Source organism: Phyllobates terribilis, unplaced genomic scaffold, assembly GCF_046119375.1.
Source record: "Phyllobates terribilis strain yellow unplaced genomic scaffold, ASM4611937v1 Scaffold_3__8_contigs__length_932513732, whole genome shotgun sequence".
In the NCBI taxonomy this organism is placed as follows: Eukaryota; Metazoa; Chordata; class Amphibia; order Anura; family Dendrobatidae; genus Phyllobates; species Phyllobates terribilis.
Window position 1 is genome coordinate 360185356 of NW_027362763.1, and position 27631 is coordinate 360212986.

The following is a 27631-nucleotide window of genomic DNA, read 5'->3' on the forward strand; positions in this document are numbered from 1 at the left end:
CTCCTCCCAAGAAACCCTGCCTGAGCATTGTTTCATTCGGTGTGCTCTCTCACTCTGAATGTGCCAGGTCCCTTTCTGTGTTTGCTTGCTTGCCTTTCTTGTAGGCTGTATTTCCAGTCCTGTCTGAACACGCTCCTAGCCTGTTCCTCCCGCCTTCTAGGGGCTGCATACCTAGACCCGCTCCTGTATCTTGCTACTGTGTCTGTTCTTGTCTGTATACTCTTCTAGCCTGTTTCCTGTGTCCGTACCTTTCCTTTTTCTGCAGAGTCTGAACTTGTACCTAACTCCTGCTCGTTGTCACTGTACTTCCGCTTGTGAGTTTGTGGTCCACTCGCTACTTCACTGCAAGTACCCTGTGGGTATCTGGTTCTGCCTTTCCCTTCCTGTCTGTTCCGTGTAAACAGAGCCCTGTCCCCTCTGCTCTGCCTTGCTCACCGCTCCGGCGGTTCTAGCCTGCTCTGCCTTGCTCACCGCTCCGGCGGTTCTAGCCTGCTCTGCCTTGCTCACCGCTCCGGCGGTTCTAGCCTGCTCTGCCTTGCTCACCGCTCCGGCGGTTCTAGCCTGCTCTGCCTTGCTCACCGCTCCGGCGGTTCTAGCCTGCTCTGCCTTGCTCACCGCTCCGGCGGTTCTAGCCTGCTCTGCCTTGCTCACCGCTCCGGCAGTCTCGCTCCGCTCTGACTCCTTTGCTCACTGCTCCGGCAGTCTCGCTCTGCTCTGACCTCTTGCTCACCGCTCCAGGCGGCCTCGTCCTGCTCTACTCTCGCTCACCACTCTGGGCGGCCTTACTCTGCTGTGTTTGTCCGCCACATCTGTGGTTCTGTTCCTGAGTCCCAGTGTGTACTGAGTCCTATCCCGCCTGTGTTCCAACCTGCTAGTGCCTCCCTGTCTGCACTCTAGCTGTGCTTGCCTGTACCCCCCGACCTGCATACCTGCCTGCCTGCATAGCAGTCGTGCCTGCCTATACCCACCAGTCTGTGTGCCAGCCTAACCTGTCTGTTCCTTTATTCCCCTGTGTGGGTCAACAGCCGTGTCCGGGGTCTGTCCTGGAGTAGCACCTGGTCCCTCTGCTCGGTTCCTCCTTGGTGCACTGGCGTCGTATGCCGTCGTGCGACCCTGGTCGGATCGGGTGAATACCTAGTTACGCCCCTCCAGGCATTCACTCTCCGGCACGGTCCAGTGGAATCACACGCACAAGCCGCTCAGCCCGGGAGTGTGCATTACATAATGGTCCCAGATAGTCCCCCATACAGTAAAATGGGCCTTACATAGTCCTCCATACAGTATAATGGTGCTACTGAGCCTGGCAATGCCCCCTTCCCATGGTCCCACATATTGGTCCATACAGTGTTGCGGGCCAGATATACTCATATTGAGGGTCAGATTTGGCCCGTGAGCCAGAGTTTGACATGAGATTTAGACATGCCCCTGCTCCTGCACTGGCAGTTCACTTTCCTGTAGCAAAGATGGCGGCATCTGGACATGGCAGCCAGCGGGAGCAGTGATGAGAACATCCTGTATGATCTGCTGATAAACACGGAGTGGCCTCCGGAGCCCGATGTGCAGGCGAGCGGCCGATACCGGAGGGAGGTGATCTGTCCGCAGCTGCTCTCGGTGGGGATGACACACAAGTAGATGGGACAGGACATGTAGAACTATACTGAGGATGCTCAGTGCACCTGCTTAAAGGGGAATCACAGCAGACTGGGAGTTGTAGTTCCACAGCTAGATGTCTAATTGTGCCCATGTGAAAGCACTAAGGTGCACACTAGATCTAAGGACTGGGACATCTGCTGCTGAGCCTGGCAGCACCCCCCTTCCCCAGCTACAGGCATGGCAATGTTTCTCACAGTCATATTTATATAATTCGGGGCAACCCCTTCAGATCTCCCGTGTGTCTTCAGAGTCTCATGGTTGGTTGCACTTAGTATCTGCCCCGTCATTAGGTGGTTGATGTAGAAAACAATAGGTCTCATCTAGCAATAAAAATAATAAATAATTTGATGCCTCCCGGATCAGTGCCACTTCTTCAGACTCTTCCAGAGCAGGACATCGTCTGACAACAGGGCAGGGCATCGCCTGAAAACAGGGCAGGGCATCGCCTGAAAACAGGGCTGGGCATCATCTGACAACAGGGCAGGGCATCGCCTGAAAACAGGGCAGGGTATCTGACGTGCCCCCTGGGGCAGTGGGGTACTCGGTAGCTGGGCCAGTCCTTTTTGGGGTAGTCACGGTGGCAGTGACCCGGTCCGTGGCCCAGGGTCGGTCAATAAAGAACAGTCAATTGGGAAATAAAGATTTGTGACGCCACCCGTGATATGCGGCTATAGATGGCCGCCGCTGCTGTTCAGATCCACTGGGGCTGTTGGTGACACAGCAAAGATGGTTCAGCTCTCCACGGGTAGAGCTAGGCCTAGGGGCAGTTAAATAAGGGGTTTGAGATATTGGTGTTGTGGTGCAAGGCAGGTGACACAGCAATTAAGTAAAGGACACAGCAGGGTGCGGTCTTCAAGTTTTTACTCACAGTTCTTATGATGTTCCAGGTTACAACTGCCAGATTATAATAGCCCACCGAGTCCTGTGTCCTCCGGGGAAGTGATCCAGCCAACTCTCAGATATCTTGGATGCACTTGAACAGGACCCCGTTTTAGTCTCTCTGCGCTGGCTCTCGCCCTCCTGCCCTGCGCCAGTTAACATAATTAAGGTATAAAATGACAATCACACTTTAAAAATTAATGTTAATAAATGTCGATATGTAGATAGATTAAAACAGAATTTTATTAAAAAAAAAAAAAAAAGGAAAAAAACTTTTAATAAGGGAAAAAAATTAAATAAAAAATATCTTTAAAAACAACAATTTCATTTTAGGTCAAAATAGTAAGCAATTTGATAGTTCTATTCATTAAGTAAAAAAACAGTGGCTGCGGGCTTTGTTGGGCGACGTCCTTTTTGTCCCCTTTGTCCTATATGGCCACCTTTTCAGCGAATGTGTGTGGTTTTTGGCTATGGCACTTGAAGATACCGCAACCTCCGGTTTGCTAGCTGAGTCTTGCAGTCCTCCACTAGTCTGGGGTCGGTCCCCAACTTGGACCTGATCCCTTCAAGATCAGCGTGAACTCGGGCACACGAGTCGACTCCGCACTTCCCGTGCCCCTAGGATCCTTTCTCTCTCTGGAGCCCTCCTCACTGCTCCGGTCCTCTCTCACTGTGCTCCTGCTCCTCGGACCCCTTCTAGATGTTTCTACCCTTCTTTTATACTCTTCTTTCAGTGCTCCCCTACTTCCTCCACCCACCTCCTCTACCTAGTTCCACCCTCCAGACAGGAACCGGGTCTGTGCTCTCCCTTAGGAGCGATCTGGACCTTCCCTAATGGAGTGGTGTAGTGTTGGATGTGAGTGTGTGGGTCCCAGGTAGTGCCTCCTCCTTACCTGAGAGTGGGGTACCACACCTCTGGCTGAGATGCAGTACCTCTGTGGCAACTGGACCCGCAGGGGCTGAGCATCGCCTGACAACAGGGCTGGGCATCGCCTGACAACAGAGCAGGGTGTCACCTGACAACAGGGCAGGGGGGTTGCCTGACAACAGGGCTGGGCATCGCCTGGCCACTGCATTGATCACATTCATCTAACCAAGAGAACCTGTTTTGGTACAAATAAAAAACTATATTTTGCGCAAACATTTTGCGATTTCTGTGTTTTTTACTTCATCACGTTTCTAAAAAGTAGGTAGAGGCGGCGTTTTCTGGCCAAGTTCTATGGATCCACTATAGTTTATGTCCGGATGTTGTGTAAACCGTAGCAGGACTGAACCCGGCCCATGATTAAATGAAAGTTTGGTCTGAATAATAGACCAAAATGTAACTTTTCTGGTTTGCCCATTGTAAATAAATCTCACTGTTTGCATGATTTTGGAGTGCAGAATTTACTTTCATTCATTTCCGGGACAGGATCCTATTCGTGCACCCGTTCTCAGAAGTGCCGTGTTTATCATATAACAATTTTGTACCCGGCTGTTCTGACTGTGGCACATGAACGGTGTGTGAGATGTGCCACGTTCATTAAGGGGCAAGAGCCGGATCGTGGGTTTGGGGCGTCCTGCTACTGCAGATTTGTGATTGGCTGCAGAAATAGCCCTTAACCCCTTAATGACCTTGGGATAGTCTATTTTTGCATTTTCGTTTTTTGCTCCCCTTCTTCCCAGAGCCATACATTTTTATTTTTCCATCAATATGGCCATGTAAAGGCTTGTGTTTTGTGGGACGAGTGGTAATATCGAACGACACCATAGATTTTACCATATTGTGTACTGGAAAACTGGAAAAAAAAAGTGCAATTCCACAATTGCTTTTTTTTATCATGTTCACTAAAAGCTAAAAATTACCTGCCATTATGATTCTCCAGGTCATTAGAGTTCGTAGATACCAAACATTTTTTATTTGTGGTGAAAAAAAAATCCAAAGTTTAGAAGAAAAAAAATGGCGCCATTTTATGACATTTTTTGGGATCTGGGGCCGGGTGAGAGCTTATTTTTGCTCGCCGAACTAACGTTTTTATTGATACCACTTTGGGGTAGATAAGATGTTTTGATCGCCTGTTGTTGCATTTTATTGCAATGTTGAGGTACACCAAAAAAAGTAATTCTGTTTTTTTGATTGTTTTTCTTGTTAATGCCGTTTACCAGTTAGAATCATAGAATCATAGAATGGTAGAGTTGGAAGGGACCTCCTGGGTCATCTGGTCCAACCCCCTGCTCAAAGCAGGATTCACTAGATCATCTCAGACAGATGTCTGTCCAGCCTCTGTTTGAAGACGTCCATTGAAGGGGAACTCACCACCTCTCGTGGCAGCCTATTCCACTCATTAATCACCCTAACTGTCAAAAAGTTTTTTCTAATATCTAATCTGTGTCTCCTCCCATTTAGTTTCATCCCATTGCTTCTAGTCTTTCCTTGTGCAAATGAGAATAAAGATGATCCTTCTACAATGTGACAGCCCTTGACATATTTGTAGACAGCTATGAAGTCTCCTCTCAGTCTTCTTTTTTGCAAGCTAAACATTCCCAAATCCTGCAACCGTTCCTCATAGGACATGGTTTGCAGACCAGTCACCATTCTGGTCGCTCTTCTCTGAACTTGCTCCAGTTTGTCTATGTCTTTTTTAAAATGTGGTGCCCAAAACTGTACACAGTATTCCAGATGAGGTCTGACCAAAGAGGAGTAAAGACCGATAATGACTTCACGTGATCTAGACTGTATGCTTCTGTTAATACATCCCAGAATTGTATTTGCCTTTTTTGCTGCTGCATCACACTGTTGACTCATGTTCAGTCTATGATCTATTAGTATACCTAAGTCTTTTTCACATGTACTGTTGCTTAGCTCTATTCCTCCCATTCTGTATATGCTTTTTTCATTTTTATTGCCCAGATGTAGTACTTTGCATTTTTCCCTGTTAAAAAACATTCTGTTGGTTACTGCCCACTGCTCCAGTTTATTTAGGTCTTTTTGAATCCTCTCTCTCTCTTCTCTAGTATTAGCTATCCCTCCTATCTTTGTGTCATCAGCAAATTTAATTAGTTTACCCTCAATTCCTTCATCTAAATCATTGATAAAGATGTTGAACAATACAGGTCCCAGGACGGAGCCCTGTGGAACCCCACTTGAGACATTCATCCAGCTGGATGTGAAGCCATTTACAACCACCCTTTGAGTCCGATCACTAAGCCAGTTATGAATCCACCTAACAGTTGCCTGGTCCATTGCATACTTGGTCATTTTTTCAATAAGGATGGTATGAGATACTTTGTCAAATGCTTTGCTGAAGTCAAGATATACTATATCTACAACTGTAGATATACTATATCTACAGTTGGATTAATTTAGTTTATATTTTGATAGATCGGGTGATTCTGAACGCAGCGATACCAAATATGTGTATTTTTTTTATTGGATTTGTTTGAATGTTTGAAGGGCTCCAGCTCTGCTATGTGTAGCAGAAATCATCATATCCTATGAACGCCGGCATCCATAGGACATCTGCAATGACAAGCACGGGGTTCTTCTGCAGATTCCCAGTTGTCATGCCAACCGATCGGCACCCCGCGATCATGTGACAGGGGCATCGACGGATGGGGTTTGTGACTGGTATCCGGTTTGCGCGAGTTAAATTCCGCTGTCAGAGATTGACAGCGGCATTTAACATGTTAACAGCCGCGGGTGGCTCACAATTCCACCCTAAGGGGCACATGTGCCGGGAAATAAGCGGGCTTAGCATCGTAGCCCGCATTAAAGGGAGGAACACAAGCTATGACGTACCTATACGTCATAAGTCGTGAAGGGGCTAAATCCTCTGCACTGTGTATAGAACCACGGAGAGTAATCTATACATTAAAGCCAGACCCATAATTGGGACATGTACACCCAGCGTTGTGTTTCCAAAAATACTTGGATGATTTGTTGATTTGTGAGACGGTGCTGCTGAGAGGGAAAATGGGAGGCTGGGGCGTCTGGGCAGGTGTTTGGGATCGTAACATGAGCGGCTCCAGAGAATCCCTGTAAGCAGGGGCGTACATAAGAATCATGGGGCCCCATAGCAGAAGCTCTAATTCCCCCCCCCCCAAAAAAAAAAATTTAAATAATTGTCGGGGTCACCAAAGATCAGATCTCACAACTTTCCATCCTTTACATAGTAATTTTCCTTCTGCTGACGTCCTAGATCTCTCTTTCATTGCCCCATAAAGTGTGATGCCAATAAAAGGGCCCCCCAAACACAGTATGAAACCCCCATGGTGAATTCCTCCACATGCACAGTATAATGACCCTACTGTACCCCACCTCAACTCCCAAGTTAAAGTATGCTGACCCCAACACAGTATGATCCCCAAACTGTGAGCCGCTAGAGAGGATGGTACATAATAAGGGACGGCGCTATACATAATAAAAGAGGAAACTATATAACTAAGGATGGCGCTATACATAATAAGTGAGTACACTATATACTAAGGGACTGTGCTATACATAATAAGGCTACATTCCTGCATCTGTGTGCAGTGTCGGTGTGCTGCCCTGTTTTACTGACGCATTGAACATGTCCTATTCTAATCCTCAAAATTGGATCAGAACAGGACATTCTCTGACCCTCTTAGATCTCATTCTCAGATACGTGATTTTCACGGATGTGTGAATGGATCTATAAAACTGTACGAGTCCGTGGACCATCCGATAAAAAGATCTGGCAGCACACGGACATTTCACACAAATGTGAGAATGTGGCCTAAGGGATTTTACAGAAAACATTATCACTTCAAGTCACACAGTGCAGATACAGAATAATATTTACATCCAGGCACTTACCGCTGACGTCTCATCTGATCAGAGTCGGTTTCTGCTGCTTCTTCTCCATCTGGTCAGACCTTCATGTCGACATCTCCCAGCCACGACTCGTCTTGTCACGATGATCTCCAGCCTAGAAAATAACAAGGTCACATATTGTATGCATACATGTGTCTCCCCCGCTCTGCGCCCCTGAATACAGATATGTACCCCCCCCCCCATTAATATACTATTAGCCACTTAGTAATCAAAATATAAAGTGATCAGCAGCACTGTGCCCCCCATTAACTATAATCTGCACCGGCCAATAATATAAATTATTCAGTCTCTGTGACTCTCCCCAATTAACTGTAAGGCTATGTGCACATGGAAAACATACAAGGCTTCAAAGTACAAGCAAAGTGAAACCCCCATAATTGCTCTCTCCCAGCACCCCCATCATTGCTCTCTCCCAGCACCCTTGTCATTGCTCTCTCCCAGCACCCAGGTCATTGCTCTCTCTCAGCACCCCCATCATTACTCTCTCCCAGCACCCCCGTCATTGCTCTGTCCCAGCACCCCCGTCATTGCTCTGTCCCAGCACCCTCATCGTTGCTCTCTTCTAGCACCCCCATCATTGCTCTCTCCCAGCACCCCCATCATTGCTCTCTCCCAGCACCCCCATTATTGCTCTCTCTCAGCACCCGCATCATTGCTCAGTCCCACCACCCCCATCATTGCTCTCTCCCAGCCCCCATTATTGCTCTGTCCCAGCACCCCCATCATTGCTCTGTCCCAGCACCTCCATCATTGCTCTCTCCCAGCCCCACATAATTGCTCTCTCCCAGCCCCCCACAATTGCTTTGTCCCAGCACCCCCATCATTGCTCTCTCCCAGCAACACGTCATTGCTCTCCCCTTCCCCACCATCCCTATCATTGCTCTCCCCAGCCCTATCATTGCTCTTCCCAGCCCCATCATTCCTCTCCCCAGCCCAATTATTGCTCTTCCCAGCCCCATTATTGCTCTTCCCAGCCCCATTATTGCTCTTCCCAGCCCCATTATTGCTCTTCCCAGCCCCATCATTCCTCTCCCCAGCCCCATTATTGCTCTTCCCAGCCCATTATTGCTCTTCCCAGCCCCATCATTCCTCTCCCCAGCCCCATCATTCCTCTCCCCAGCCCCATTATTGCTCTCCCCAGCCCCATTATTGCTCTTCCCAGCCCCATTATTGCTCTTCCCAGCCCCATCATTCCTCTCCCCAGCCCCATTATTGCTCTCCCCAGCCCCATCATTCCTCTCCCCAGGCCCATCAACTCCATTATTCCTCTCCCCAGCCCCATCAACTCCATTATTCCTCTCCCCAGCCCCATTATTGCTCACCCCAGCCCCACCATCCCATCATTGCTCTCCCCAGCCCCACCATCCCCATCATTCCTCTCCCCAGCCACACCATCCCATTATTCCTCTCCCCAGCCCCATCATTCCTCTCCCCAGCCCCATTATTGCTCTTCCCAGCCCCATTATTCCTATCCCAAGCCCCATCACTCCTCTCCCCAGCCCCATTATTGTTCTCCCCAGCCCCATCAACCTCATTATCCCTCTCCCCAGCCCCATCAACCCCATTATTGCTCTCCCCAGCCCCATCAACCCCATTATTCCTCTCCGCAGCCCTATCAGCCCTCTCCCCAGCCCCAATATTTCTCTCCCCAGTCCCATCAGCTCCATTATTGCTGTTCCCAGCCCCATCATTCCTCTCCCCAGCCCCACCATTGCTCTAGACCCCCACCTCCCCTCCCCAGCATTTCAGTAAAAAAAAAAAACAACTTACCTCAGCTCGCTCCCCTGCAGCAGCATCCTCCTGGTTGCCGGCAGCTTTCTTCCTGACCCAGGCACACGCTGTATGATGACGTCATCAAGCTGCGCGCACCTGGGTCAGGGAGGAAGCAGAGGACGAACCCTCCAGCTCCGCTGCTATTCTCCTCCTAACAGCAGCGGAGCTGCAGGGATCGCTCCCTGACCGCCGCGTGCAGGGAGCAGCTGCACCTTGCGGGCCCCTTGGTGCAGCTGCACCGGCGGCGGTATGTCCACCCCTGGACTGCTATGGGGCCCCCCCGGCTCACGGGCCCCATAGCAGTCGCGTGGTCTGCTGCCATTGGCGGTACGCCACTGGTTTTAACTAACTCTACCAGCCCATACATTGTAGGTTTAAAGCCCAAGCAGAGACATATTGTCCATACAGGCTTACAGCCCAAGAGTGGCATATCCAGTGGTAGCGTAGCGTAGTTACCCATCATATGAAGGTGACCTTGTCATGGTTGATGGGCACACATAAATTGGCCACATTATGCGCAAAAAACCTTCATTTTTCAAAGTGACATCAGTCTAGATACAATATTTCTTATATATTCATGTATGGAGTGCCAAAGTTCTTTTTGCAATTTAGATTACTTTTTTCTTCAGCGCACCCGAATAGACCAGTGAGCGACCCCTCTCTTTTTTCCATGGATACCTAAGGTCCTGCAATGCCTGCACATAGGGAAAGAGACATAGCAAATCAGAACTATACTACATTTCTAATTGGAGAGATTTGCTAATATTATTATATCTACTGCATATTGGGATAGGATCTTGGAGATGGGAATACCCTTTTAAAAAATCATTGCTATGGGCTGCGCATTAACCATTGCAAATGTGCTGCTGAGAACAATGGAAACTCCTAGTGGCGGTACAGAATATCATCCAGCCACGTTAGATGGCTTTTTTAAAAAACAAACAAACAAAAAAAAAAAACATAAAATAAAAGTCCAATTTTTCAAAATCTCTAAAAAATGTAATAGCCAATCACAACTCAAATTTCATTTATTAACCTGCTCTGGAAAAATGAGAGCTGACCTGTGATTGGCTGACATGTGCATCAGTGCTAGTGCCATGTTTTTCCTCAGTGCCGTGCAGGCAGTGGCGTAGACAAGGTTCTCCAGCCACAGGCCACACGGCAGTGTGTTACTGCGCGCTGCAAACAGTGTACGGCCATTTGTACCCATCTCTACCAACTCATACTCCGCACTCATATCACACTGAACGCTTCCGTCGGTCGCTAGTCATGTGATAACGATCACGCCCTCTACACCGCTCTGTCGCACGCTCATCACGTGTCCGGCATGGAAGGCGACGCAGCGTTTCTATCGCTCGGCCTCTTCCGCTCATTTCTGTCACGTGGACATTGTGTGCGCCTGCGTACTGCTGCGCCGGGATCCGGAAATGGGCCATCTGGCTGGTGCGGCTGCGCCCGGCTGCGCGGACTGAGGAGAGCAGGTGAGACCTGGTGGGGCCCGGCTCGCAATCCATCACCATCCTTCGTCTCCTACGACCCCACAGGTCCGAGGCCGTTGTCCGCCCTGTACTGCTTGGCCCGTGTGCCCAGTCCGGCATGATGTGTGTGTGTCTGCGGTCGGTTACGTCCTACGTGTCTGGTCGGGGCCCTCTGCGCTGGTAGCCGGCATTTGTGTCCGACACGCGTGCAGTAAGTGCGATCGTGGCCGGTTTCTGTGCTCGTGTACGTAGTCTCCGGTGTGACCTCTGGCACGGGCGCCCACACCGTATGGCAGTGTGCGGCCATGGCTGCCGCCGATCAATGACATCATGTCACCGCCGGCTGTCAGGCCAGCACCGCTCCCTGCTGGCGATCACATGGTGCCCATCCGTGCTGCTGACAGGGGGAACAATGCCGGCATCGCACCATGCAGCCGGTGCCGGCAGCTCCGCCATGCTCGTTACGTCACGGGTGAGGCCTGGCGTTCCCAGGCTGGTGTGTGCCCATCAGGCAGCCATCCACTCAGCTGTGTGCCAGCATATGCTGTGCCAGACACATTGTGTGAGTGCAGCCTGCAGGGGCCTGATCGGTGCCATTGTGCCGAGGCCATGCAGTGCCTGTGAGGCTTCACATGGGCACAGTGCAGTCACTGCTGGTGAAGACGGACAGTGGGAGGCGATACTGAGCTGGCTGCATCCAGGGCCCTCAAGGGTTAACAGGAGGAGCTGGGCATTGGCACGCGTGTCCCCCTCTGTGCCCTGTCCGGAAACTGTTGTTATTTGTGCATACTGCGCTTTCCTGGCCTATATAAATATAATTAGATGTGACAATCAGACTGTATATAATATATATGTGTATATGATCTGATTGTCGCTTCTAATTCTTGCCATGCAGGGAGTCACACTGCACAATAGCCGTGTGTGACCATGTGCCAATAGTGAGCGATCCGCATGTGTCTGATGGGCGCTGTACTCCTGCGTGCACCACCAGCCTGGTGAGAGAACTGGGACATGATTGGTTGCCAGTAATAACGAGGAGGTGCCGGACAGTCCGGTCCTGTATTGTGGTGCCATCAGTATGCTTGATGAGCACGGTTCTCCCATCACACGAGTCATCACTATGTAGCGGTATGTTGGGGGCCCTGGCATCTTGTATTTTATTTACATTAGATTTAATATAGTAAACAAAAAACACATACGTGTGTATATACACAATTCTTTTGTGTCCCCCTGTATAGGAAGGTACAGACTGCTGCTCTATTTTATACCGTTATAAAATAAAAGGTTAAAGTAGACCTCCTATCGTACACTCGAGCACGGAGTGCACAGCCGTACTATTACTGGTCAGCAGAGGGGTGTACACCATACAGTATTTCCCTTCCAGAAAACCAATGTTCTCATAGAGTATTGTCAATCTTTATCGTTTCACACAGTTTTTCTTCTAATATGTACGTGTCCTCTATTGTAACATTTACTATTAACAGCCATTAAAACTTTGGAGGCATCAGATAGAACTGTGCAGCGATGCAGGCACCAACACCAATTGTATGGGCATAGTGATTACCTGCTCACCAAAAAACTACCAGCCTAACAGAAGGGTACTGGTTGTATCAGGCATACCAAATGTGCCCTTTAGGTGTACACCGGGCCAAACCAATTATTTCAGTAGGACCATCTATTCTTTATGGGTTTGCCCAATTACAATCCAGATGGCTGCCATTGGGGAAGAGAAGTATTTAACATTTTATTTATTTTGCTCGTGTAGTGTCATTAATACTTCAGAAACTTACGGACATTATCATCGCGGTCTCCTTTTGGACTTGCAATCTAAATTCCCTATGAAAAAAATAAAAATAGTACTCAGAGGAGAACATACAAAATCCTTGCAGATGTTGGTGGGATTTGAACTCAGGACCCCAGCGCTGAAAAGCAACCGTGCTAACCACTGAGCCACCGTGCTGCCTCTTGTCAACCATTTCTGGCTTTCATAGGAGCAGAGCAGGTGAGAGGAATAGCTGTGTGCAGAAGGAGCATCAGGCTGACAACTGTTAATTGCTTCTGTTATAGGGGTTGTCATGTCAATTAAAACTTCTTAAAACCTGCCTAGAAGGTTAAGAACGTAAGTCCTGTTCGCCTTTCTGAACCCCTGCAGTCTGCTGTAACTCCTGCTACAGCAGTGATGTCCCAACACAACATATAACTGACATCCAATCGCTAACCCTAGGGGTGACCCACTGGAGCAGAGAGTGCCCAGACTGGCACACATCAGAACTGGAGCGACTGTGGATCCCTAAGATTATTTCCATTCTTGATTTTATTTTATTTTTCCAAACTTTTAAGTAGTATTCAATCAGGTAATTCCCAGAATTGGCTCTTATGTTAGATGGCACTTCTCTTGTGACCTTTGGTTAATGTGCATGTTGTTCCTTTAAGGGTATGTTCACATGGGACATAAAATCCGCTGCCTATTTCAGTCGCAGTTTTGTGAATGAGAATTCTGCGGAGTATATTGAGCAGCATTACAGATCTGATAGCATTTCCGTTTATGCGTCTTATCTTTCACCCTTTGCAATACTTCTTGATGTAGATTTTCTTTTGCTGAAATTTTGTGATTGTACCATAAAGGGTATGTTCACACGTTGAAGACTTAGTCTCTAAATTTTTTCCTGTAGTAAAAATATGGGAAGTATGCAATGTACGAACATACTCTAAAAATACCTAAGGGATTCGCAGCCGATTTCTCCCCCGGGGTTGTGTGTGGATAATCTAACGTAATATTGTACTAGCGGAGTTCATTAATGCAGGAAATTCCATGTTGCTGAAAATGTCTGCACAGTAATTGACATGTTGTTAATTGTAATATCTGCATATAACACAATCTGCAGCAAATCTGCTACGTGTGACCATACCCCTAACATAAGTAAAAGTGAGTGGAATATATGGCCTTGATAGCTGGAATGTGATAAGTTCTGGTAAAGCTCTTTATTTCCATTGACAGGTCGGATACGAATTGCTACTTTCTGTCCTCTGAGACCTTGACATTAAATTGCAAAAAACGGCCCCAGTGCTAAAGTCCCGACACAGGATCTTCTCCTATATCTTGTAACATCTTGACTAGAGATTGATCATTACACCTCTACCCCTGTAATTCTGTCAGGGTCCAGTCCCTGCTCTTGCCTGATGTGCTCACATTTTAGTGTAGGCTTTTTGTGTCGGTTGTTTGCTATTTTTCAACATTCTATAGAGAAATATTGTGGTTGTGGTTATATCTGTCATCCCCCAATAATGATGCATAAGAGTATACTGCTACCTATAACCCCTTAGTGACCAGGCCCCTTTTATTTTGTTAAAATGGTTAAAAGTTTAGGTGCAAATTTTTTTGTTCCCAAGAGAATTTACAAAACGCAATTTTCTTTTTTTTTAGAGGTGCCATAGTGTGCAGGCGAAATCTTGCGCCTGTGCACTATGCTTTGCCCTGCTGTGGGGAGGGATGGAGAGGCCCGAAACAACGCCCATCGGACCAGACCGACCGGATTACCATGCAGCGCAGGAGAACTTAAAAAGATTTTTGGGTGGTTTACAGGGGTAGTCAGGGGGTTATGTAAACATTTATGGAATGCAGCACAGGCGCTGCATAAGGCCATAGTTTTCGTTCAAATAGGACAAAACTGGTGACAGGTTATTATTTATTGTAGCGCAATTTATTCCATGGTGCTTTACATGTAAGAAAGGGGTATACACAGCGAAAACAGTTACAATAATTTTGAACAAAATGTGACGGTGACTGGTCCAGGAGAGGAAAGGACCCTGCCCGCGTGGGCTCACAATCTACAAGGGTGGGTGAGGATACTGTAGGTGAGGTTCCCTTTAAGTAATTTTGAGCGACCTATATATTGGTAACACCCCAAAAATTATAGCATATTAAAAACGGCGCTTTTTAATGTATTCAAAACTTGTCCGAATGTTTACTCCTTCAAGCGCTTCACTGGAATTAACACAATGTGAAATTAAAAATTATATTTTCTCCCTTAAGATGTTTACAACATTTTAACAGGCCACCAAAGCTGACAGCTTCTGTGGCTGTCACTTGGCTTTGGAGTCTGTCGGTACAAAATGGACCTACTCCTAAAATATATAATAAATTGGGTACAGTAGTACAATGCAGGATGTGCTGTAGATTTTCTCATAAGAATTTGGGAAAGTTATTAAATGTCCTATAAATGTCTGTTCTATTCCTGATCTAAGGATCTCGGCTTTTAGTTGAGATAAATCTGTGCTGCACTTTATGTACACGCTCAGTAGTGAGGCCGTGCTGTGGAGTCAGGGAAATTGAGGAGTCTGAGGTTTGGCTTACTGACCACAAAATCCCGATTTACGATTGCCGATAGAGTTAGAGAGGAGTGTTAACCATTTAGATGCTGCTCTCGCTATTGACAGCAGCATTTAGTGGGTCAAATGCACACGAGATCCCTGCTAACACTGATTGTGGCTGATAAGCCACGGCCCCACTATCAGCATTCGGTCAGTATTTTTTCTCAGGAGTGGGAGCCAAAACCAGGTGAGGAACAATCAGGGAAAAGGTATAATAGAAACAAGTCACCAATTCTGCATTTATCACCCACTCCTGAGAAAAAATACTGACCAAATACTGATAGTGGGGCAGTGGCCATACAGCAGGACTTCTGCTGCATTTTTGCACGTCGAGGAGGTGTGGTGCTGGGGGTTTCTTATTCCTTATGTCAGTAAGCAAGGCGAATAGGTGATTGCTAAGGAGATAATTATGCTTGGTATTAAAGGGGTGGTCCAAAGGCCAAAGTAATTTTCCTCCTAAATCTCTATCAGTTTAATGCCATAATCAAATCAAAACTATTTTCTAATATACTTGCATTAAAATTTCCCCATCCTTCCCTCACTACCATATCCAACTGCTTTTCTATTTTTTTCCCTACTTCCTTTTTGATGACTTTGTTTGAGAATCCCCAGTTCATTCTGGGATACTCAAAGCATCATCAGGGGGCAGAGGCTGCTGTCACTGCCACAGCTTCTGCCCCCTCCCTGAAACAGTGTCATCAGTGACTCTCAGGTCAGAGGCTGGGCTAGTCCCTGCGAGCTGTGCAATGTGCACAATGGCAGCACGCTCTGGTGTCGGCACAAGTGAGGAATAGATAGGGAATTTTGAATGCAAGTATATTAGATAATAGTTTAGGTTATGGTATCAAATAGATAGGGATTTAGGAGGAAAATTACTTTGCCTTCTGACCACCCCTTTACCCTCTTCAGGACCAATGACTTGTATTTGTCATTGGCTGTGTCCTTGAATTTGATCTTGGCTCAAACGCTGCGCCTGATTTAATCAGCCATCAAGTCCCTCTAACAGCCACAGGTGGATCCGAGTTCCACCCGCATATGTTAACCAGTTAAATGCCACTGTCAATTCTTGACATCAGCATTTAAAGGGGTATTCCCATCTCCAAGATCCTATCCCAATATGTAGTAGGTGTAATAATAATAATATTAGCAAATACCTCCAATTAGAAATGTAGTATAGTATTTTTGATTCGTAATCTCTTACTTCATGTGAAGGCATTGCAGGACCTTAGGTATCCATGGTTACGTCCACTGATAAAGTCAGCTAGTTGCTAGTGGTCGTAACCATGGATACCTAAGGTCCTGTGATGCCTTCACATGAAGTAAGAGAGATTACGAATCAAAAATACTATACTACATTTATAATTTGAGATATTTGCTAATATTATTATTACACCTACTACATATTGGGATAGGATCTTGGAGATGGGAATACCCCTTTAACACATGCTGGCCGGAAGCACGTTACAAGTCCCACTCATCGGCGCCCATGTCACGTGATCACTGGATGCCGATAGACCCCCGTACCTGTTTTCTCAATACTCCTGTGAACGATGGCCCGTGGCCGACACACATAGAGAATTGTGATTTTTGCTAAACATATGTGTGCAACACAAGCAATCGGGTGATCGCAGCTTCAAGTCTTCTAAAAAAAAAAACAAAAAAAAAAAAACTATTAAACACATTAAAAAGTTTATAAAAAAATAGCTTTAAAAATAATTAAAAACCAATTCAAATCACCTCTATTTTTCCCCATTAAAAGTAAAACACTTAAAAAATAAATAAAAAATACACATTTGGTATCGCTGGATTCAGAAATGCCCGATCTATGAAAATATAAAGTATATAATCTGTACATAATCAGTAAATGGCGCAACGAGAAAAAAAAAAAAATCAAAGCTCCAGAATTAATTTTTTTGGCCGTCACAATATTGCAATAAGAGGTGATCAAAACATCATATCTACCCCAAAATGGTATCAGTAAAATCGTCAGCTCGGCGTGCAAAAAATATCCCCTCACCCAGCTTCAGATCCTTAAAAATAGAGATGTTACGGGTCTCGGAAAATGGTGACAGACGCAAAAACTTTCTTCATGCAAATTTCTGATGTTTTTTTCCACCACTTATATAAAAAAAAACTATACATGATTGGTATCTGTTTACTCTTACTGACCTGCAGTCATATTACCAGGTCAGTTATACCATATAGTGAACATAATAAACCCAAAAATCAATTGTGGAACTGTACTTTTTTCACTTGGATTTTTTTTTCCAGTACATGATATGGTAAAATCAGTGGTCTCATTCAAAGGTACAACTCGTCCCTCAAAAAACAAGCCCTCACACGGCCTTATTGACGGAAAAATAAAAAAGTTCTGGCTCTTGGAAGAAGGGCAGGAAAAAATGGTAAATCACCTGGGGCTGACGGGGTTTAGCCGATGTGTTCAGTAGATGGAAATCTTGTCTTTTAATGGTCTGTAGTGGCGAACCAGTATTTTATTACCGTATTTTTCGGACGCACCTTTTTCCTCCCAAAAGTTCGACGTGTATAGTCATCCCTCGTTGTGGTATGTATTGCCTCCCCCTGATCCCCATCATGATGCACACAAAAAATAAACAATTATGCTCACCTCCAGCGCTGCGTCCTGCTCTGCTGTCGACAGGGACCCCACTGTGAGAGCCGCGTATGACGTAATTGCCATGCGCATTCACCCTGTTAGACGCTGTGCTGGAATAGTCACTGCTCCTCACGCCGGGACTGTGTGCGAGGGGAGCAGTGACCATTCACTCACCTTAATAGCCCGAACACTGTAGCTATGTAGCACACACATACCAGAATGACGGATGAGGGGTGCCATAAATACCAGGATGGTGAATATTAACAGAATTGGGGGACATTGCCCTTATAACAGTGTCAGCAGCAGACCCCCTCCCTCTTAACAGGGCATCGTGACCACATTTTTTGCTTACATTTTTTTCTATTTTCCTCCTCTAAAACCTAGGTGTGTTTTATAGTCCGAAAAATACGGTAATTTATCTGACATGATGCAACCAATTCTCCCATCACAGTAGACGGACTCATTCATCATTTTTGAGGTTGAAAGTATACGTCCTTCAAGCTCATCCTGTAGCCTAACATGTAGGGCAGTGACTCTGTGTGCCCTCTTCTTGACCAGCAGTAAGATAAAAAACAGCACCCTATACTGTGGCAACATTTACATATTTTAACACCATTTTCCGGAATGTCCTGGGTTTGGTGACCGGTCATTGAAGTGTCCCGGCACCTATGCACATTAGGTCCTTGGTGTAATCGTGCATTCAGTCCAGTCTCTGGCTTTATCTATCATGTGCAGAGGTTGCTTGTGTCTGCTAATCTTTCCAAGGAGGATGGTGCGGACACTACCGGAGTGCACGGTCAGCATGCTGCACGTTGGTGGGCGAGGAGCGCTGCAAAAGTCATTTAGTTGCATTAATGGTACGGCATTTATCAATGTAATGGGTAGAGGACCATATTTAATAAGGATAGTGACAATAGTGAATGTAGCCAAAGATTTTGTAGGTGTTTTAATAAGATGGTGATTTACAAAGTCACATGTTTCCAGGCATGACTTGTTTGGTTTGACTTGATATGATGGTGCTCGGATTTATAGGATGGATTACAGCACTATTGTTCGTTTTCTTCAGTGGTAGGTAATATTCCCATTGTGTGTTTAAAAAAAAAACAAAACAAAAGGAAGACTGGTATGATATCTCCTGCTGTCACCATGGACTTCAGATGTGTTATAGAATTTTCTGAAACTAAAACTCCCTTGCATACATGTGAATGGGGTTGTCTCTGCAGCATGTGCCTGGATTTTTAAAAACCCCATTCAGGTGTATGGAATCGTTAGACATTTTTTCAACAAAACCGACATCTGTGAACATCAAAAAATGGGTTGTCCAGGCTTTGGAGAAAAGTCCACAATCGCCTCGAGACTGCCTGTAATGCACACCCTGTCGCACTTCCCCAGTATTCCTGGAGCAGGTGGGCGGTCACGTAACTCTATATGTACAATTTGCAGGTTTTTGGCTGACTAGTTTCTTTAAATAAATTTCCACTACTTTTTAAGAGTCCCCCAGTGTATTAACCCTGTGATTATAAGACATTTTGTAATTACCTTGCAGTGTCTTTATTGCCTGTGAGCGGTGCTATCCTTGGCCGCTCACAGGCATCACGTGCGCCCCCCCCCCCTGCTGATGTCACGTTAAGTGAGGCGTGACTCAGCGCTGAGGTCCCCGTGGTGGATGCGGGGTAACCTCGCACACAGCCCATCACTCACCGTGGAACGCAACACTGATGTCACGTCCGGCTGCAGCCGGAACTTGATGTGACATCAGTGGATGTCACGTGATGCCTGTGAGCGGTCAGCTATAGCGCTGCTCACAGGCAATAAAGACACTGCAAGGTAATTACAAAGGGTTAATACATTGGGGGACTCTTAAACAGTAGTGGACAACACCTTTAAGCTTCTTTCAATTCACTTCTATTAAAAGAAGCCAAAGGGATGTAGTCAGCTCATGACCACAAGTACTGTATGTAAACTGCATATATGTAGTCTCGTGACCGCCTGCTCACACTGGGAATGCTGGGGAATCGTGACAGTATGCATATTCCACATTGTTACCATTCAGCATTCTTCGGTCACATAGTGACTGCAGACTTATTGTCCCAAGTCTGGACAACCCTTTTACTGCAGGTATTTATCTGATACTTGCCTGTGCTTTAGATTGGTGGGGGGCCTGAGACCCCTAGCTATTGCTTAGAACACCGAGTGCACGTCTGAATATGGGGTCAATACCAAGTCTATGGGCTGGACCTATCGTACGACAGATCAGAACGCTGACTATCATTTTGATGGCCTCTTCAGTGCTGCAAGCAATGTTATTCTTGGCATTGAAAGTGACAGACCTCCCAACGGAGTGTCAGCGTGTATGGGAACGGAGGCTAATAGAGATGGAGTTTTCTCGCCTGCCTGGATGGATGAGTAAAATGTAGTAGAAAAAAAAAACCTAGTAAGAAAACCTATAATTGTGCAATGTTTTACCTGCTTTCCAGCAGCTCTTTTGAGGGTTTCTCTTATTCAAGAGCTTTGCAGAATGTTTTTCCTGCAAATATTGTAGGGCATTTATTAAGATAGAGAATTGTAATTTAGTACGATTCCGGGCGCAGGTATTTTCACCTACAAGCAGTGCTTTTTGGAGTATGAATGAAGTTTGGTTTCCTGACTGTTTCCGTACAACATGGCATCCTGCACGGATGTGTTGTACCTTGTGACTGCTGCACTATAACGGATTGGCAGGTGACATGGTATACAGGGACGGGCAAGGGACTGGTGAGGGGGTACACCGGTGCCAGGACAGGAGAATATTTTTCTTTCATTTTGTTTTTCACATGCTGTTTTGTTGTAGAGAATTCAGCAGCAAATACCTTCACAATTTTGTGCAGGATTCTCCCTGGCGTCCCCCTCAAGTGTCGGAACGTACCCTTAATCTTCATGTACTGTGATTGTCTGTCTTCAGTATTTTCTCTTTGGCTAGGTTTTTTTCATGAAGGATCTGTGCTATTTGCAGGGCTGTGGAGTCTGAGTTGGTATGCATTTTGGTGGAGTCGGTATAAAATGGACTGACTCCTAAAATATATAATAAATTGATACAGTAGTACAATGCAGGATGTGCTGTAAATGTTTTCATAAGAATTTGGGATAGTTATGAAATGTCCTATAAATGTCTGTTCTATTCTTGATCTAAGGGTCTAGACTTTTGTCTGAGTCTACCGACTCCACAGCCCTGGCTATTTGCGCCAGTGTCTCATAAAAGGTGGAGATTGATGGAATACAGGAATCGAAGGGCTGAACAAATGCTGGTCAGTTTTAGGAGTCGGCTTTAATAGTTAGGGGTCAATAGCGATGCAGTGTAAGGCCAGTTTCACACGTCCGGATATTTCCGGTACCGGAGATATCCGTGTGGCGGCACTTGTGCCACATCTGGATCACACGGACGGGCGCCTGGGAATCAGTGCTACAGGTAGTGCTGCTCCCAGGCGCTGGTGCTGAACGCTGCCCTCTTCATGGTTCCCTGCCAGCGCTGTAATCAGCACCAGCAGGGACCATGATGAGGGTAGTAGTGGACTCTGTGTCTCCACCTGCAAAATTAAGAATTTAGGCATGATTCCCAGGCGCTGGTACTTGTCACACGGATGTCATCCGTGTGGTACGTTATGCACCACTGTGGTGTGCACAGACCCATTGATTTGAATGGGTCTGCGTGTGTCAGTGTCTCCGTTATGTGTGGAAACTGTCGCCACTCGTACTGGAGATAGTGGCGTGTGAAAGAGCCCTAAAGCACAGTACGCCGCCACAGGTATGGGTGAGCACGGCCTTACAAGTCATCTGGGTTTGTTTGTAGCTCTTTTTCTCAATAGTGGATTCTTGCAGCATTCACGTCTCTTTGAAGGCAGCCAAGACTGCTGTGTAAGAGACATATGGTCCTTTTTGACTTTCTATTAAATTGAATGCTTATTTGCCCACTAACAAGATGTCAGCGGCTCCGCTACTTGGCGATCTTATTGCGCTCCAGTCTGATGCGGCACGTCGTGTGCATTTTCCCAGATGGTCTGACACCAGTGACATTTGAGCCACCCACATATAAATGTTGATATGATCGCTTTTAAAAAATGCTGTCTTCATTGACAAAATATTGTATCGGAATATACTTCATAATAAAGCTGCTACTCTTTGGGATTTCCTTTTCTCTAGCCACAGTATTCCCATGTAAAATGCTCCAGAAAGTTGTATTTTCCACAAGGCTTTGTGCACTTTCAGGTCTATTTAGTACACAAACTTGTTTGTTCATTTAAGACTTTTGATTGTATGGATGAGCAGATCTATGTAAAGGCTTTTTCTTGTAAATCAAATGTAAAAATGTCACTATTTGTATCACACATTTTAATATTTATGACTTGTATATTTGGTTACCTTTTTTTTGTTAAACCTATTGTGATGCCAGGTTTCCTTATCTTTTGTTGTGGGTGAGCAATTGTAATTTCAAAGAAAAGAAAAAAAACTGCTGTTTGTTCATTGGGGCAGCTAAGTGGCTCCAGGGGGGCCTCAGGCATGACAATGTTTCTCATGGCAGTGCTGAGCTCCCCAGGACGCCCATTGATCAATCAGTGCCTTTTATAATAGAAAACCCAATTTAAGCCTGACCATTGTAAGATATGCCAAAATTAACAAAGTGAGGCACAGGGCTTGTTAGGATGAGTCCACACTAGCTGATGTCAGCCGTTAAAGGGGTTGTCCAGTACTTTATATTGATGGCCTATCCTATTTACATCGCTATTCTCGGTGTAGGCAGCGGCCAGAAGTGATAAGCTGCAGAGTGGCCGCGGCGGAGTACTGCAGATGCACTCGTTAAAATGAAATGGCGTGGATCTGCAGTACCCCGCTGTAGCCACGATATTGTTGGCGGAGCTGTGTAGCTCCACTCTTCAATTGAGCACATGTGGCTGGGACCAAGTGCAGCTGATTGGTCGGGTTTCCAGGTGTTTCACTGCCGCCAGTCTTCTATTGATGACCCATCCTGAGGGTAGGCAATCAATATACAAAAAGCTAAATCAATCGGTTAGAAAGTGAGTTGTTGGACTATAGGAGAAAGGACAAAGAATAAATAGCCTCTCAAACTATAATTCAGTTTATTTGGAACATACAAAAAATGACATAAAAAGCGAAGTTAAATGGGGTTAATTATACAGAGAAAAATGGTGAAAAAATGTATCTTATGTATGGAGAGAAAATACTGTCAATTGCACAGCCTCTTTGTTTAATAATCTATGGATGGAATGATGAAATATAAATCTACAGAATATATATTCCAAAATGGGATAGTGAAAATAATTAGGTGTAACTGTCAAATGCAGACATGCCGTATATCAAAAGAGTAGTTGACCAGAGTGGAAAGACACCCAGAACTCCAACTTACGTTTCGCCTTTAGCTTTCTCAAGGAGTTCTGGGTGTCTTTCCACTCTGCTCAACTACTCTTTTGATATACGGCATGTCTGCATTTGACAGTTACACCTAATTATTTTCACTTTATCCCACTGTGGTATTATATAGATATATCGCTCCATCCATAGGTTGTATTGCACAGCCACTTTGATATTTTTTTTCAGCATGTATTTTATACACATATATATATTTTTGTCATTTTCTGTATATTCTAAATTGAATTATAGTTACATTTTTTTGAGTGGCTATTTATTCTTTGTAGGTTTCAATATAAAGTATCAGACAACCCCTTTAAACAACTGCTGATCGGCGATTCTTTAATAGTTTATTTGGACCAGCCGACCACACTTCCATGTGCGCACAGAACGGTTGGTGGTAAATTGTTCTGTGCATAGAATTTCATTGTTCTTTAAAAGCAGTGCCCTGTTTACTGTCTGATCTGCTGCTGAGATTAATGATCTTTAAGCAAACTCAAAATCAGGGCTGTGGAGTCCGTAAGCCAGACATCCGACTCCCTCATACTCCCTCAATTTACTGTAGCACAGATTGATCTCCGCTAAAAGTCTAGACCCTCAGGAATAGGACAGACATTTATAGGACATTTCACAACTTTCCCAAATTTGTATGAAAAAAATATTCCCCACACACTGCATTGAACTATTGTACCCAATTTATTATATATTTTAGGAGTTGGAGTCGGTCCATTTTATACCGACTCCACGACTCCGATTCCACAGCCCTGTTTTTAGGTGCGGAATGTATGTGTAATTTGTCTGCAGAACAAGTTTTAATAAAGTTAGTTTTTCACATAGTGAAGGCTTCTCAGGAGGCCAAGGGCAGGGTGGTGAATTGGTAAAAGTTGTTAGTTATTTTTTTGTGTTAATTTGTTTTTTAAGCCTTTGATCTTTTTATCAGTTTTCCGTAGTAAATGTTAGAACGGTGCGGTCCGGCTGCGGTGTCCCCGTCGATCCATTGAGTAGGTGAACCGGCTTTCATCGGGTTGTGATGAAGGGATAGCGTTTCTTGGAGCGATGTCAGCGCGTGCTCGCTGATATGTTTGATCACTGTTCATTAGTTACTTCCATATCACTTCTGTTCTTCAGATTGTTCAATGTTGCATCTCTCACTGCTTATCTCGTTGCCCTATATATTTTTTTCACCCTGTAGGTCATATATAAGAACTAGTGTAGGGATTAGTAGCTGATTATGATCAGTCAGATCCCAGCTCTCACTTCTTAGTGTTTAGAAATTGAAAGACGTAGTCTAAAGGTACCGTCACACTTAACGACGCAACAGCGATCCCGACAACGATACGACCTGTCAGGGATCATTGCTGCCTTGCTATGTGGTCGCTGGTGAGATGTCAAACAGTCAGATCTTCCCAACGACGTAGCAACCTGTATAACAATGTCGGCGGTCGTTGGGACCCTGTCACATAGCAGCTACTCTGACGATTCAGACCTCGATGAGGGACGACTTCTCAGTTCTGAGTCGCCAACGAGGTCGTTGGTAAGGTGTCAAACGCACCGATGCATGCTACCCAGCGGGACCTCAACGATCAAAAAATGGTCCAGGCCATTTCGACACGACCAGCGATCTCACAGCAGGGGCCTGGTCACTGCTACGTGTCAGACGTAGCGAGATAGCTGCTGAGGTCTCTGTTGCGTAACAAAACTTGTGACTCAGCAGTGATCTTGCTAGCGATTTCGCTCAGTGTGACAGGGGCTTTAGGCCAGGACCCCACTATCAGTAAGTATTTGGTCAGTATTCGGTCAGTATTTTTTCTCAGGAGTTGGAGCCAAAACCAGGAGTGGGTGATAAATGCAGAATTGGTGACTTTTCTATTATACCTTTCCTCTGATTGTTCCTCACCTGGTTTTGGCTGCCACTCCTGAGAAAAAATACTGATAGTGGGGCCTTGGCTTAACACACCATACTAAAGCTCCATACACGTGAGATGGCTGTCATCCGAATGATTGTCCGTCCGGCAGCTCTTTTGCCCAACTTCTTGTGTGAACATAAGCGTCGGCAGTCAGAAATGAGACATACCTGATCCTCCTATCCCCGGTAATCATCTGTCCTATGCCCTCATACATATTGGTCGATATTGGCGGCTTCGGACTACAATCGTCTGATGTGTTTGGGGGCTTAATATGCAATTACTATATTCTTCTCTAGGATCACTCTTTACAAATTTATCCCACTGCCTCCTTAACCCTCAACTGGTGAGGTGGGGGTTCCTATACCCCAGTGTTTAGAAATCTTATTTTTACAGAAAATGCAAAGATCACTTTTGTTTTAATCGTTTTCTTATTGGCGATTGATTACACCTGAGTACAACAATTTTTTGACACCCACAAATGGATGGAAGCTAGTGAGACTCGCATCCCCATACCAGCATTTTTCAAAGAATGGCAGCCGAACAAAAATTCCCTGGGGTGCGGCAAACCCCAACTCACCAGTTGAGGGTTAAAGGAATGTCTTTATACTATAATTATTTAACATACATGTAAAAGGATAAAATGTATTTACTATGGAAAATGCTAATATGTACAGTACAGACCAAAAGTTTGGACACACCTTCTCATTTAAAGATTTTTTCTGTATTTTCATGATTATGAAAATTGTACATTCACACTGAAGGCATCAAAAATATGACTTAACACATGTGGAATTATATACTTAACAAAAAAGTGTGAAACAACTGAAAATATGTCTTATATTCTAGGTTCTTCAAAGTAGATACCTTTTGCTTTGATGGCTGCTTTGCACACTCTTGGCATTCTCTTGATGAGCTTCAAGAGGTAGTCACCGGAAATGGTCTTCCAACAATCTTGAAGGAGTTCCCAGAGATGCTTAGCACTTGTTGGCCCTTTTGCCTTCACTCTGCGGTCCAGCTCACCCCAAACCATCACGATTGGGTTCAGGTCTGGTGACTGTGGAGGCCAGGTCATCTGGCGTAGCACCCCATCACTCTCCTTCTTGGTCAAATAGCCCTTACACAGCCTGGAGGTATGTTTGGGGTCATTGTCCTGTTGAAAAATAAATGATGGTCCAACTAAACGCAAACCAGATGGAATAGCATGCCGCTGCAAGATGCTGTGGTAGACATGCTGGTTCAGTATGCCTTCAATTTTGAATAAATCCCCAACAGTGTCACCAGCAAAGCACCCCCACACCATCACACCTCCTCCTCCATGCTTCACGGTGGGAACCAGGCATGTAGAGTCCATCCGTTCACCTTTTCTGCGTCGCACAAAGACACGGTGGTTGGAACCAAAGATCTCAAATTTTGATTCATCAGACCAAAGCACAGATTTCCACTGGTCTAATGTCCATTCCTTGTGTTCTTTAGCCCAAACAAGTCTCTTCTGCTTGTTGCCTGTCCTTAGCAGTGGTTTCCTAGCAGCTATTTTACCATGAAGGCCTGCTGCACAAAGTCTCCTCTTAACAGTTGTTGAAGAGATGTGTCTGCTGCTAGAACTCTGTGTGGCATTGACCTGGTCTCTAATCTGAGCTGCTGTTAACCTGCGATTTCTGAGGCTGGTGACTCTGATAAACTTCTCCTCAGAAGCAGAGTTGACTCTTGGTCTTCCTTTCCTGGGGCAGTCCTCATGTGAGACATTTTCTTTGTAGCGCTTGATGGTATTTGCAACTGCACTTGGGGACACTTTCATAGTTTGCCCAATTTTTCGGACTGACAGACCTTCATTTCTTAAAGTAATGATGGCCACTCGTTTTTCTTTACTTAGCTGCTTTTTTCCCCTTCTCCCATGACAGCACCACCTGAGAGAGGGTATCCGCCCACCAAGGACGGGAACCTACTGAATAAAAAGGCGGTACCTCTCCTCCGCATCAGTTTTTGGTTCCTGTCCCTGATGGGAGCCTCACCAGGTGGTACCTCACGTACCTGGATTATGGACGGTGCGGCCTGGAGGCCGTGGAAGCAGCAGATGGTCCCTGTTCCCAGCCCGTCTGGCTGCTGCCCGGGTCTGCGTGTGGGGAGGAGGTGCTGTTTTCCTTCGGATGCCTCCCCGCGTGCGCCGGGGCCTGCGGCCGGGTCTGCGCCTCGCAAAGATGAACTGAGCGCGCCGGCCGGCAGGTCTTCCGGGCTGCGCACGTGGGGGTCGCGTCGCACCCTCTGACGGAGCGCGCCGGAAGTCCGGGCTGCGCACGCGCGGGGTGCTGACGCGCCCTATCACAGAGTGCGCCGGAAACCGGGTCTGCGCATGCGCGGGTGGGAAGATGTCATCCCGCTGCAAGCGCGCCGGGTGCCGCTGGGCTGCGCACGCGCAGAGGCAGGTGGATCAAGTCAACTCTGTGCTCTAGCCCTGGCGGACGTCATGGCCAGTCTAAGACGCCTAGGTTGGCTGTTAAATCTGGAGAAGTCAAGGCTGGAACCAAAGAGGGTTCAGTCTTTCCTGGGTCTCATTCTGGACTCGGAAAACCAAACCTGTCTTCTGCCAGAGGAAAAGAAACTGAAGATCAGATCCCTAACATCTCAGATTGTCAACAATCCGACCATCACCCTGAGGAGTGCAATGTCTCTGTTGGGTACAATGACGTCTTGCATTCCGGCGGTTCAGTGGGCCCAGCACCATTCC

At 46.0% G+C, this 27631-nt stretch overlaps 1 protein-coding gene across 5 annotated transcripts in view; it reads left to right on the forward strand.

Moving 5' to 3' along the window:
• Nucleotides 1–10510: 10510 nt before the first annotated feature.
• Nucleotides 10511–27631, forward strand: part of EIF4G1 (eukaryotic translation initiation factor 4 gamma 1) — a 74790-nt gene continuing 57669 nt past the window's right edge. For 3 of the 5 annotated variants that reach the window (XM_073675337.1, XM_073675338.1, XM_073675339.1), the window contains exon 1: nt 10511–10620. The gene's annotated coding sequence lies outside the window, so the exon portion shown is untranslated. Of the gene's footprint in view, nt 10621–10644; nt 10684–10812; nt 10829–27631 lie in introns of those variants that run through there. The other 2 variants (XM_073675340.1, XM_073675341.1) reach the window with 2 other exon arrangements.